The sequence below is a fragment of the Anomaloglossus baeobatrachus genome, unplaced genomic scaffold (assembly GCF_048569485.1).
Source record: "Anomaloglossus baeobatrachus isolate aAnoBae1 unplaced genomic scaffold, aAnoBae1.hap1 Scaffold_2452, whole genome shotgun sequence".
Classification (NCBI taxonomy): domain Eukaryota; kingdom Metazoa; phylum Chordata; class Amphibia; order Anura; family Aromobatidae; genus Anomaloglossus; species Anomaloglossus baeobatrachus.
This window is the reverse complement of record NW_027442067.1, coordinates 49,444-62,051: the sequence shown is the minus strand read 5'-3', so window position 1 is coordinate 62,051 and position 12,608 is coordinate 49,444. Positions and strand designations below refer to the sequence as shown.

Sequence of the window (12,608 nt, the reverse complement as noted above, 5' to 3'; positions counted from 1 at the left end):
CTGCCCTCTGTACCTTTCTCACCACCCGCTTCCCTTCTCCTGTCATCCCCCTACCACCCGGGAAAAAAAGAGATTGCCCCCTCCTTCCACTAGCCCACCCTCCCACCCAAAGAACAACTTCTTCTGCGCAGCTTGTTTTCTAGGCAGCAGCGCTATTGTGATGTCATCGGGGGGCATTGTGACAAGCCGCCAGTGTTCCGTCTCTTCATGTTGTGCACAGTTCAAACGGAAAATACATCAACAGGCAGACTACAGAAAAGCTTACTATCAAAGGTTAGAGGGGGGCTTTCTCAGAGGGCTTTTTACAGTTTTTCTATTCCCAATTAGCCGTTTAAGTGTACTTATTGAAAGTAGTAATTCTTTCATAGGCCGCCCTTTCTTAGTATTTGACGTTCCTTATATTGCGGTATGAGGCTTCGCAGTAGGTTGCAAACATTCATCACCCATGACTGTCCCCAATTGAGCTCAGAAGCTCAATGTCTATCATGACCTCTCTTTTAGAATGTCCAAGAGCAAGCAAACTATTCCTCCAGGAGAGGGCGCCAACAGACTACTAAAGAGATCATCATTACTCAAAGAAAACCCCAAAAACCAATGCATGATAGGAATAAACAGGTAACTTTCTTTGGAGTGGAAGCGGAGAGATCGCACCAGATGCCAATTCTAGATGTTATCACACCTGTGGTCACTGCAGCAGCAGGTGAATCCACTTTGTCCAAAAGGGATCTATTCCATTCAATTGCAAATGATCTAGATAAGACAGAGAACTGCAGCACGGGGACATAGCCGAGTTGGTCAGGTTGAGTGGTGATGAGTTTGCTATTTGGATGAATAAAGAAAGTCAAAAGTGTGAAAGATAAAAAACAAAAGGAGGAAGTGTGAAAAGTGAATGGGCCAAATTGAGGTGCATATGAAGACGTATGCTTTCTTCCAATTCATTAAATCGGGCTAATATGAATCAGGTGAATTGAGTTCTGCTTTTGGAAACTGGGTTAAGAAGGGGTGCACCGTTCCTGGAGGTACTGCAATACCAGGTCAATGCGTGGAGTGGACAGAGCAAGCTCTTTTTCCATCTCCCTGTTCTAAAAATCCATTTAATATATGGTCCCCAGATAGGGGACGTATCAGATATTAAACTGATAAGAACAGATACTACACTTGATCTTAGCCAAAAGGCCGAGAAGCGATAACCAGAATTGGTTTGGGCCTCGAGTGGCACCCTGGCCTATGCCGGACACATCTTAGGGAGAGAGAGCGAGAGGGAGACAAACCCACGCCTACACAAGACATTTTGTCACCCAAGCCAACCCTTGAAAAGGCTGCTTTGCAGAGCCAAAACAAGAAGAATGGTGCGTTTTGCAGCCGCCGCCCACTGCAATGAATCTGAATAACTCCTCCTTTAGGGCGCAAGCAACTCCCCTCCCCCTTGCAGTCTTTCCAATTCACGATACAAAAAGACGGACAGGACAGGTTGCCTGACTTTCCGTCACTGCCACCCTTTGCCATCCTTACCCGTAGAAAGCCCTTTCATCATCCCCAAACCCTAATCTTTTCCCTTTCCTTCCCAGCCCCCAAACCCTGCCCTCTGTACCTTTCTCACCACCCGCTTCCCTTCTCCTGTCATCCCCCTACCACCCGGGAAAAAAAGAGATTGCCCCCTCCTTCCACTAGCCCACCCTCCCACCCAAAGAACAACTTCTTCTGCGCAGCTTGTTTTCTAGGCAGCAGCGCTATTGTGATGTCATCGGGGGGCATTGTGACAAGCCGCCAGTGTTCCGTCTCTTCATGTTGTGCACAGTTCAAACGGAAAATACATCAACAGGCAGACTACAGAAAAGCTTACTATCAAAGGTTAGAGGGGGGCTTTCTCAGAGGGCTTTTTACAGTTTTTCTATTCCCAATTAGCCGTTTAAGTGTACTTATTGAAAGTAGTAATTCTTTCATAGGCCGCCCTTTCTTAGTATTTGACGTTCCTTATATTGCGGTATGAGGCTTCGCAGTAGGTTGCAAACATTCATCACCCATGACTGTCCCCAATTGAGCTCAGAAGCTCAATGTCTATCATGACCTCTCTTTTAGAATGTCCAAGAGCAAGCAAACTATTCCTCCAGGAGAGGGCGCCAACAGACTACTAAAGAGATCATCATTACTCAAAGAAAACCCCAAAAACCAATGCATGATAGGAATAAACAGGTAACTTTCTTTGGAGTGGAAGCGGAGAGATCGCACCAGATGCCAATTCTAGATGTTATCACACCTGTGGTCACTGCAGCAGCAGGTGAATCCACTTTGTCCAAAAGGGATCTATTCCATTCAATTGCAAATGATCTAGATAAGACAGAGAACTGCAGCACGGGGACATAGCCGAGTTGGTCAGGTTGAGTGGTGATGAGTTTGCTATTTGGATGAATAAAGAAAGTCAAAAGTGTGAAAGATAAAAAACAAAAGGAGGAAGTGTGAAAAGTGAATGGGCCAAATTGAGGTGCATATGAAGACGTATGCTTTCTTCCAATTCATTAAATCGGGCTAATATGAATCAGGTGAATTGAGTTCTGCTTTTGGAAACTGGGTTAAGAAGGGGTGCACCGTTCCTGGAGGTACTGCAATACCAGGTCAATGCGTGGAGTGGACAGAGCAAGCTCTTTTTCCATCTCCCTGTTCTAAAAATCCATTTAATATATGGTCCCCAGATAGGGGACGTATCAGATATTAAACTGATAAGAACAGATACTACACTTGATCTTAGCCAAAAGGCCGAGAAGCGATAACCAGAATTGGTTTGGGCCTCGAGTGGCACCCTGGCCTATGCCGGACACATCTTAGGGAGAGAGAGCGAGAGGGAGACAAACCCACGCCTACACAAGACATTTTGTCACCCAAGCCAACCCTTGAAAAGGCTGCTTTGCAGAGCCAAAACAAGAAGAATGGTGCGTTTTGCAGCCGCCGCCCACTGCAATGAATCTGAATAACTCCTCCTTTAGGGCGCAAGCAACTCCCCTCCCCCTTGCAGTCTTTCCAATTCACGATACAAAAAGACGGACAGGACAGGTTGCCTGACTTTCCGTCACTGCCACCCTTTGCCATCCTTACCCGTAGAAAGCCCTTTCATCATCCCCAAACCCTAATCTTTTCCCTTTCCTTCCCAGCCCCCAAACCCTGCCCTCTGTACCTTTCTCACCACCCGCTTCCCTTCTCCTGTCATCCCCCTACCACCCGGGAAAAAAAGAGATTGCCCCCTCCTTCCACTAGCCCACCCTCCCACCCAAAGAACAACTTCTTCTGCGCAGCTTGTTTTCTAGGCAGCAGCGCTATTGTGATGTCATCGGGGGGCATTGTGACAAGCCGCCAGTGTTCCGTCTCTTCATGTTGTGCACAGTTCAAACGGAAAATACATCAACAGGCAGACTACAGAAAAGCTTACTATCAAAGGTTAGAGGGGGGCTTTCTCAGAGGGCTTTTTACAGTTTTTCTATTCCCAATTAGCCGTTTAAGTGTACTTATTGAAAGTAGTAATTCTTTCATAGGCCGCCCTTTCTTAGTATTTGACGTTCCTTATATTGCGGTATGAGGCTTCGCAGTAGGTTGCAAACATTCATCACCCATGACTGTCCCCAATTGAGCTCAGAAGCTCAATGTCTATCATGACCTCTCTTTTAGAATGTCCAAGAGCAAGCAAACTATTCCTCCAGGAGAGGGCGCCAACAGACTACTAAAGAGATCATCATTACTCAAAGAAAACCCCAAAAACCAATGCATGATAGGAATAAACAGGTAACTTTCTTTGGAGTGGAAGCGGAGAGATCGCACCAGATGCCAATTCTAGATGTTATCACACCTGTGGTCACTGCAGCAGCAGGTGAATCCACTTTGTCCAAAAGGGATCTATTCCATTCAATTGCAAATGATCTAGATAAGACAGAGAACTGCAGCACGGGGACATAGCCGAGTTGGTCAGGTTGAGTGGTGATGAGTTTGCTATTTGGATGAATAAAGAAAGTCAAAAGTGTGAAAGATAAAAAACAAAAGGAGGAAGTGTGAAAAGTGAATGGGCCAAATTGAGGTGCATATGAAGACGTATGCTTTCTTCCAATTCATTAAATCGGGCTAATATGAATCAGGTGAATTGAGTTCTGCTTTTGGAAACTGGGTTAAGAAGGGGTGCACCGTTCCTGGAGGTACTGCAATACCAGGTCAATGCGTGGAGTGGACAGAGCAAGCTCTTTTTCCATCTCCCTGTTCTAAAAATCCATTTAATATATGGTCCCCAGATAGGGGACGTATCAGATATTAAACTGATAAGAACAGATACTACACTTGATCTTAGCCAAAAGGCCGAGAAGCGATAACCAGAATTGGTTTGGGCCTCGAGTGGCACCCTGGCCTATGCCGGACACATCTTAGGGAGAGAGAGCGAGAGGGAGACAAACCCACGCCTACACAAGACATTTTGTCACCCAAGCCAACCCTTGAAAAGGCTGCTTTGCAGAGCCAAAACAAGAAGAATGGTGCGTTTTGCAGCCGCCGCCCACTGCAATGAATCTGAATAACTCCTCCTTTAGGGCGCAAGCAACTCCCCTCCCCCTTGCAGTCTTTCCAATTCACGATACAAAAAGACGGACAGGACAGGTTGCCTGACTTTCCGTCACTGCCACCCTTTGCCATCCTTACCCGTAGAAAGCCCTTTCATCATCCCCAAACCCTAATCTTTTCCCTTTCCTTCCCAGCCCCCAAACCCTGCCCTCTGTACCTTTCTCACCACCCGCTTCCCTTCTCCTGTCATCCCCCTACCACCCGGGAAAAAAAGAGATTGCCCCCTCCTTCCACTAGCCCACCCTCCCACCCAAAGAACAACTTCTTCTGCGCAGCTTGTTTTCTAGGCAGCAGCGCTATTGTGATGTCATCGGGGGGCATTGTGACAAGCCGCCAGTGTTCCGTCTCTTCATGTTGTGCACAGTTCAAACGGAAAATACATCAACATGCAGACTACAGAAAAGCTTACTATCAAAGGTTAGAGGGGGGCTTTCTCAGAGGGCTTTTTACAGTTTTTCTATTCCCAATTAGCCGTTTAAGTGTACTTATTGAAAGTAGTAATTCTTTCATAGGCCGCCCTTTCTTAGTATTTGACGTTCCTTATATTGCGGTATGAGGCTTCGCAGTAGGTTGCAAACATTCATCACCCATGACTGTCCCCAATTGAGCTCAGAAGCTCAATGTCTATCATGACCTCTCTTTTAGAATGTCCAAGAGCAAGCAAACTATTCCTCCAGGAGAGGGCGCCAACAGACTACTAAAGAGATCATCATTACTCAAAGAAAACCCCAAAAACCAATGCATGATAGGAATAAACAGGTAACTTTCTTTGGAGTGGAAGCGGAGAGATCGCACCAGATGCCAATTCTAGATGTTATCACACCTGTGGTCACTGCAGCAGCAGGTGAATCCACTTTGTCCAAAAGGGATCTATTCCATTCAATTGCAAATGATCTAGATAAGACAGAGAACTGCAGCACGGGGACATAGCCGAGTTGGTCAGGTTGAGTGGTGATGAGTTTGCTATTTGGATGAATAAAGAAAGTCAAAAGTGTGAAAGATAAAAAACAAAAGGAGGAAGTGTGAAAAGTGAATGGGCCAAATTGAGGTGCATATGAAGACGTATGCTTTCTTCCAATTCATTAAATCGGGCTAATATGAATCAGGTGAATTGAGTTCTGCTTTTGGAAACTGGGTTAAGAAGGGGTGCACCGTTCCTGGAGGTACTGCAATACCAGGTCAATGCGTGGAGTGGACAGAGCAAGCTCTTTTTCCATCTCCCTGTTCTAAAAATCCATTTAATATATGGTCCCCAGATAGGGGACGTATCAGATATTAAACTGATAAGAACAGATACTACACTTGATCTTAGCCAAAAGGCCGAGAAGCGATAACCAGAATTGGTTTGGGCCTCGAGTGGCACCCTGGCCTATGCCGGACACATCTTAGGGAGAGAGAGCGAGAGGGAGACAAACCCACGCCTACACAAGACATTTTGTCACCCAAGCCAACCCTTGAAAAGGCTGCTTTGCAGAGCCAAAACAAGAAGAATGGTGCGTTTTGCAGCCGCCGCCCACTGCAATGAATCTGAATAACTCCTCCTTTAGGGCGCAAGCAACTCCCCTCCCCCTTGCAGTCTTTCCAATTCACGATACAAAAAGACGGACAGGACAGGTTGCCTGACTTTCCGTCACTGCCACCCTTTGCCATCCTTACCCGTAGAAAGCCCTTTCATCATCCCCAAACCCTAATCTTTTCCCTTTCCTTCCCAGCCCCCAAACCCTGCCCTCTGTACCTTTCTCACCACCCGCTTCCCTTCTCCTGTCATCCCCCTACCACCCGGGAAAAAAAGAGATTGCCCCCTCCTTCCACTAGCCCACCCTCCCACCCAAAGAACAACTTCTTCTGCGCAGCTTGTTTTCTAGGCAGCAGCGCTATTGTGATGTCATCGGGGGGCATTGTGACAAGCCGCCAGTGTTCCGTCTCTTCATGTTGTGCACAGTTCAAACGGAAAATACATCAACAGGCAGACTACAGAAAAGCTTACTATCAAAGGTTAGAGGGGGGCTTTCTCAGAGGGCTTTTTACAGTTTTTCTATTCCCAATTAGCCGTTTAAGTGTACTTATTGAAAGTAGTAATTCTTTCATAGGCCGCCCTTTCTTAGTATTTGACGTTCCTTATATTGCGGTATGAGGCTTCGCAGTAGGTTGCAAACATTCATCACCCATGACTGTCCCCAATTGAGCTCAGAAGCTCAATGTCTATCATGACCTCTCTTTTAGAATGTCCAAGAGCAAGCAAACTATTCCTCCAGGAGAGGGCGCCAACAGACTACTAAAGAGATCATCATTACTCAAAGAAAACCCCAAAAACCAATGCATGATAGGAATAAACAGGTAACTTTCTTTGGAGTGGAAGCGGAGAGATCGCACCAGATGCCAATTCTAGATGTTATCACACCTGTGGTCACTGCAGCAGCAGGTGAATCCACTTTGTCCAAAAGGGATCTATTCCATTCAATTGCAAATGATCTAGATAAGACAGAGAACTGCAGCACGGGGACATAGCCGAGTTGGTCAGGTTGAGTGGTGATGAGTTTGCTATTTGGATGAATAAAGAAAGTCAAAAGTGTGAAAGATAAAAAACAAAAGGAGGAAGTGTGAAAAGTGAATGGGCCAAATTGAGGTGCATATGAAGACGTATGCTTTCTTCCAATTCATTAAATCGGGCTAATATGAATCAGGTGAATTGAGTTCTGCTTTTGGAAACTGGGTTAAGAAGGGGTGCACCGTTCCTGGAGGTACTGCAATACCAGGTCAATGCGTGGAGTGGACAGAGCAAGCTCTTTTTCCATCTCCCTGTTCTAAAAATCCATTTAATATATGGTCCCCAGATAGGGGACGTATCAGATATTAAACTGATAAGAACAGATACTACACTTGATCTTAGCCAAAAGGCCGAGAAGCGATAACCAGAATTGGTTTGGGCCTCGAGTGGCACCCTGGCCTATGCCGGACACATCTTAGGGAGAGAGAGCGAGAGGGAGACAAACCCACGCCTACACAAGACATTTTGTCACCCAAGCCAACCCTTGAAAAGGCTGCTTTGCAGAGCCAAAACAAGAAGAATGGTGCGTTTTGCAGCCGCCGCCCACTGCAATGAATCTGAATAACTCCTCCTTTAGGGCGCAAGCAACTCCCCTCCCCCTTGCAGTCTTTCCAATTCACGATACAAAAAGACGGACAGGACAGGTTGCCTGACTTTCCGTCACTGCCACCCTTTGCCATCCTTACCCGTAGAAAGCCCTTTCATCATCCCCAAACCCTAATCTTTTCCCTTTCCTTCCCAGCCCCCAAACCCTGCCCTCTGTACCTTTCTCACCACCCGCTTCCCTTCTCCTGTCATCCCCCTACCACCCGGGAAAAAAAGAGATTGCCCCCTCCTTCCACTAGCCCACCCTCCCACCCAAAGAACAACTTCTTCTGCGCAGCTTGTTTTCTAGGCAGCAGCGCTATTGTGATGTCATCGGGGGGCATTGTGACAAGCCGCCAGTGTTCCGTCTCTTCATGTTGTGCACAGTTCAAACGGAAAATACATCAACAGGCAGACTACAGAAAAGCTTACTATCAAAGGTTAGAGGGGGGCTTTCTCAGAGGGCTTTTTACAGTTTTTCTATTCCCAATTAGCCGTTTAAGTGTACTTATTGAAAGTAGTAATTCTTTCATAGGCCGCCCTTTCTTAGTATTTGACGTTCCTTATATTGCGGTATGAGGCTTCGCAGTAGGTTGCAAACATTCATCACCCATGACTGTCCCCAATTGAGCTCAGAAGCTCAATGTCTATCATGACCTCTCTTTTAGAATGTCCAAGAGCAAGCAAACTATTCCTCCAGGAGAGGGCGCCAACAGACTACTAAAGAGATCATCATTACTCAAAGAAAACCCCAAAAACCAATGCATGATAGGAATAAACAGGTAACTTTCTTTGGAGTGGAAGCGGAGAGATCGCACCAGATGCCAATTCTAGATGTTATCACACCTGTGGTCACTGCAGCAGCAGGTGAATCCACTTTGTCCAAAAGGGATCTATTCCATTCAATTGCAAATGATCTAGATAAGACAGAGAACTGCAGCACGGGGACATAGCCGAGTTGGTCAGGTTGAGTGGTGATGAGTTTGCTATTTGGATGAATAAAGAAAGTCAAAAGTGTGAAAGATAAAAAACAAAAGGAGGAAGTGTGAAAAGTGAATGGGCCAAATTGAGGTGCATATGAAGACGTATGCTTTCTTCCAATTCATTAAATCGGGCTAATATGAATCAGGTGAATTGAGTTCTGCTTTTGGAAACTGGGTTAAGAAGGGGTGCACCGTTCCTGGAGGTACTGCAATACCAGGTCAATGCGTGGAGTGGACAGAGCAAGCTCTTTTTCCATCTCCCTGTTCTAAAAATCCATTTAATATATGGTCCCCAGATAGGGGACGTATCAGATATTAAACTGATAAGAACAGATACTACACTTGATCTTAGCCAAAAGGCCGAGAAGCGATAACCAGAATTGGTTTGGGCCTCGAGTGGCACCCTGGCCTATGCCGGACACATCTTAGGGAGAGAGAGCGAGAGGGAGACAAACCCACGCCTACACAAGACATTTTGTCACCCAAGCCAACCCTTGAAAAGGCTGCTTTGCAGAGCCAAAACAAGAAGAATGGTGCGTTTTGCAGCCGCCGCCCACTGCAATGAATCTGAATAACTCCTCCTTTAGGGCGCAAGCAACTCCCCTCCCCCTTGCAGTCTTTCCAATTCACGATACAAAAAGACGGACAGGACAGGTTGCCTGACTTTCCGTCACTGCCACCCATTTGCCATCCTTACCCGTAGAAAGCCCTTTCATCATCCCCAAACCCTAATCTTTTCCCTTTCCTTCCCAGCCCCCAAACCCTGCCCTCTGTACCTTTCTCACCACCCGCTTCCCTTCTCCTGTCATCCCCCTACCACCCGGGAAAAAAAGAGATTGCCCCCTCCTTCCACTAGCCCACCCTCCCACCCAAAGAACAACTTCTTCTGCGCAGCTTGTTTTCTAGGCAGCAGCGCTATTGTGATGTCATCGGGGGGCATTGTGACAAGCCGCCAGTGTTCCGTCTCTTCATGTTGTGCACAGTTCAAACGGAAAATACATCAACAGGCAGACTACAGAAAAGCTTACTATCAAAGGTTAGAGGGGGGCTTTCTCAGAGGGCTTTTTACAGTTTTTCTATTCCCAATTAGCCGTTTAAGTGTACTTATTGAAAGTAGTAATTCTTTCATAGGCCGCCCTTTCTTAGTATTTGACGTTCCTTATATTGCGGTATGAGGCTTCGCAGTAGGTTGCAAACATTCATCACCCATGACTGTCCCCAATTGAGCTCAGAAGCTCAATGTCTATCATGACCTCTCTTTTAGAATGTCCAAGAGCAAGCAAACTATTCCTCCAGGAGAGGGCGCCAACAGACTACTAAAGAGATCATCATTACTCAAAGAAAACCCCAAAAACCAATGCATGATAGGAATAAACAGGTAACTTTCTTTGGAGTGGAAGCGGAGAGATCGCACCAGATGCCAATTCTAGATGTTATCACACCTGTGGTCACTGCAGCAGCAGGTGAATCCACTTTGTCCAAAAGGGATCTATTCCATTCAATTGCAAATGATCTAGATAAGACAGAGAACTGCAGCACGGGGACATAGCCGAGTTGGTCAGGTTGAGTGGTGATGAGTTTGCTATTTGGATGAATAAAGAAAGTCAAAAGTGTGAAAGATAAAAAACAAAAGGAGGAAGTGTGAAAAGTGAATGGGCCAAATTGAGGTGCATATGAAGACGTATGCTTTCTTCCAATTCATTAAATCGGGCTAATATGAATCAGGTGAATTGAGTTCTGCTTTTGGAAACTGGGTTAAGAAGGGGTGCACCGTTCCTGGAGGTACTGCAATACCAGGTCAATGCGTGGAGTGGACAGAGCAAGCTCTTTTTCCATCTCCCTGTTCTAAAAATCCATTTAATATATGGTCCCCAGATAGGGGACGTATCAGATATTAAACTGATAAGAACAGATACTACACTTGATCTTAGCCAAAAGGCCGAGAAGCGATAACCAGAATTGGTTTGGGCCTCGAGTGGCACCCTGGCCTATGCCGGACACATCTTAGGGAGAGAGAGCGAGAGGGAGACAAACCCACGCCTACACAAGACATTTTGTCACCCAAGCCAACCCTTGAAAAGGCTGCTTTGCAGAGCCAAAACAAGAAGAATGGTGCGTTTTGCAGCCGCCGCCCACTGCAATGAATCTGAATAACTCCTCCTTTAGGGCGCAAGCAACTCCCCTCCCCCTTGCAGTCTTTCCAATTCACGATACAAAAAGACGGACAGGACAGGTTGCCTGACTTTCCGTCACTGCCACCCTTTGCCATCCTTACCCGTAGAAAGCCCTTTCATCATCCCCAAACCCTAATCTTTTCCCTTTCCTTCCCAGCCCCCAAACCCTGCCCTCTGTACCTTTCTCACCACCCGCTTCCCTTCTCCTGTCATCCCCCTACCACCCGGGAAAAAAAGAGATTGCCCCCTCCTTCCACTAGCCCACCCTCCCACCCAAAGAACAACTTCTTCTGCGCAGCTTGTTTTCTAGGCAGCAGCGCTATTGTGATGTCATCGGGGGGCATTGTGACAAGCCGCCAGTGTTCCGTCTCTTCATGTTGTGCACAGTTCAAACGGAAAATACATCAACAGGCAGACTACAGAAAAGCTTACTATCAAAGGTTAGAGGGGGGCTTTCTCAGAGGGCTTTTTACAGTTTTTCTATTCCCAATTAGCCGTTTAAGTGTACTTATTGAAAGTAGTAATTCTTTCATAGGCCGCCCTTTCTTAGTATTTGACGTTCCTTATATTGCGGTATGAGGCTTCGCAGTAGGTTGCAAACATTCATCACCCATGACTGTCCCCAATTGAGCTCAGAAGCTCAATGTCTATCATGACCTCTCTTTTAGAATGTCCAAGAGCAAGCAAACTATTCCTCCAGGAGAGGGCGCCAACAGACTACTAAAGAGATCATCATTACTCAAAGAAAACCCCAAAAACCAATGCATGATAGGAATAAACAGGTAACTTTCTTTGGAGTGGAAGCGGAGAGATCGCACCAGATGCCAATTCTAGATGTTATCACACCTGTGGTCACTGCAGCAGCAGGTGAATCCACTTTGTCCAAAAGGGATCTATTCCATTCAATTGCAAATGATCTAGATAAGACAGAGAACTGCAGCACGGGGACATAGCCGAGTTGGTCAGGTTGAGTGGTGATGAGTTTGCTATTTGGATGAATAAAGAAAGTCAAAAGTGTGAAAGATAAAAAACAAAAGGAGGAAGTGTGAAAAGTGAATGGGCCAAATTGAGGTGCATATGAAGACGTATGCTTTCTTCCAATTCATTAAATCGGGCTAATATGAATCAGGTGAATTGAGTTCTGCTTTTGGAAACTGGGTTAAGAAGGGGTGCACCGTTCCTGGAGGTACTGCAATACCAGGTCAATGCGTGGAGTGGACAGAGCAAGCTCTTTTTCCATCTCCCTGTTCTAAAAATCCATTTAATATATGGTCCCCAGATAGGGGACGTATCAGATATTAAACTGATAAGAACAGATACTACACTTGATCTTAGCCAAAAGGCCGAGAAGCGATAACCAGAATTGGTTTGGGCCTCGAGTGGCACCCTGGCCTATGCCGGACACATCTTAGGGAGAGAGAGCGAGAGGGAGACAAACCCACGCCTACACAAGACATTTTGTCACCCAAGCCAACCCTTGAAAAGGCTGCTTTGCAGAGCCAAAACAAGAAGAATGGTGCGTTTTGCAGCCGCCGCCCACTGCAATGAATCTGAATAACTCCTCCTTTAGGGCGCAAGCAACTCCCCTCCCCCTTGCAGTCTTTCCAATTCACGATACAAAAAGACGGACAGGACAGGTTGCCTGACTTTCCGTCACTGCCACCCTTTGCCATCCTTACCCGTAGAAAGCCCTTTCATCATCCCCAAACCCTAATCTTTTCCCTTTCC

At 46.3% G+C, this 12,608-nt stretch overlaps 8 non-coding genes across 8 annotated transcripts; all 8 read right to left on the bottom strand.

Annotated features, from left to right (window-relative positions):
* Positions 1-997: 997 nt before the first annotated feature.
* Positions 998-1,188, bottom strand: LOC142262522 (U2 spliceosomal RNA). Its single transcript, XR_012729880.1, has one exon. It is a non-coding gene; the product is annotated as a U2 spliceosomal RNA (small nuclear RNA).
* Positions 1,189-2,575: 1,387 nt separating this feature from the next.
* LOC142262519 (U2 spliceosomal RNA) lies at positions 2,576-2,766 on the bottom strand. Its single transcript, XR_012729878.1, has one exon. It is a non-coding gene; the product is annotated as a U2 spliceosomal RNA (small nuclear RNA).
* Positions 2,767-4,153: 1,387 nt separating this feature from the next.
* On the bottom strand, positions 4,154-4,344 carry LOC142262518 (U2 spliceosomal RNA). Its single transcript, XR_012729877.1, has one exon. It is a non-coding gene; the product is annotated as a U2 spliceosomal RNA (small nuclear RNA).
* A 1,387-nt stretch (positions 4,345-5,731) lies between these two features.
* LOC142262517 (U2 spliceosomal RNA) lies at positions 5,732-5,922 on the bottom strand. The gene has a single exon (XR_012729876.1). It is a non-coding gene; the product is annotated as a U2 spliceosomal RNA (small nuclear RNA).
* Positions 5,923-7,309: 1,387 nt separating this feature from the next.
* Positions 7,310-7,500, bottom strand: LOC142262516 (U2 spliceosomal RNA). Its single transcript, XR_012729875.1, has one exon. It is a non-coding gene; the product is annotated as a U2 spliceosomal RNA (small nuclear RNA).
* A 1,387-nt stretch (positions 7,501-8,887) lies between these two features.
* LOC142262515 (U2 spliceosomal RNA) lies at positions 8,888-9,078 on the bottom strand. Its single transcript, XR_012729874.1, has one exon. It is a non-coding gene; the product is annotated as a U2 spliceosomal RNA (small nuclear RNA).
* Positions 9,079-10,466: 1,388 nt separating this feature from the next.
* On the bottom strand, positions 10,467-10,657 carry LOC142262514 (U2 spliceosomal RNA). The gene has a single exon (XR_012729873.1). It is a non-coding gene; the product is annotated as a U2 spliceosomal RNA (small nuclear RNA).
* Positions 10,658-12,044: 1,387 nt separating this feature from the next.
* On the bottom strand, positions 12,045-12,235 carry LOC142262513 (U2 spliceosomal RNA). The gene has a single exon (XR_012729872.1). It is a non-coding gene; the product is annotated as a U2 spliceosomal RNA (small nuclear RNA).
* Positions 12,236-12,608: the final 373 nt, after the last annotated feature.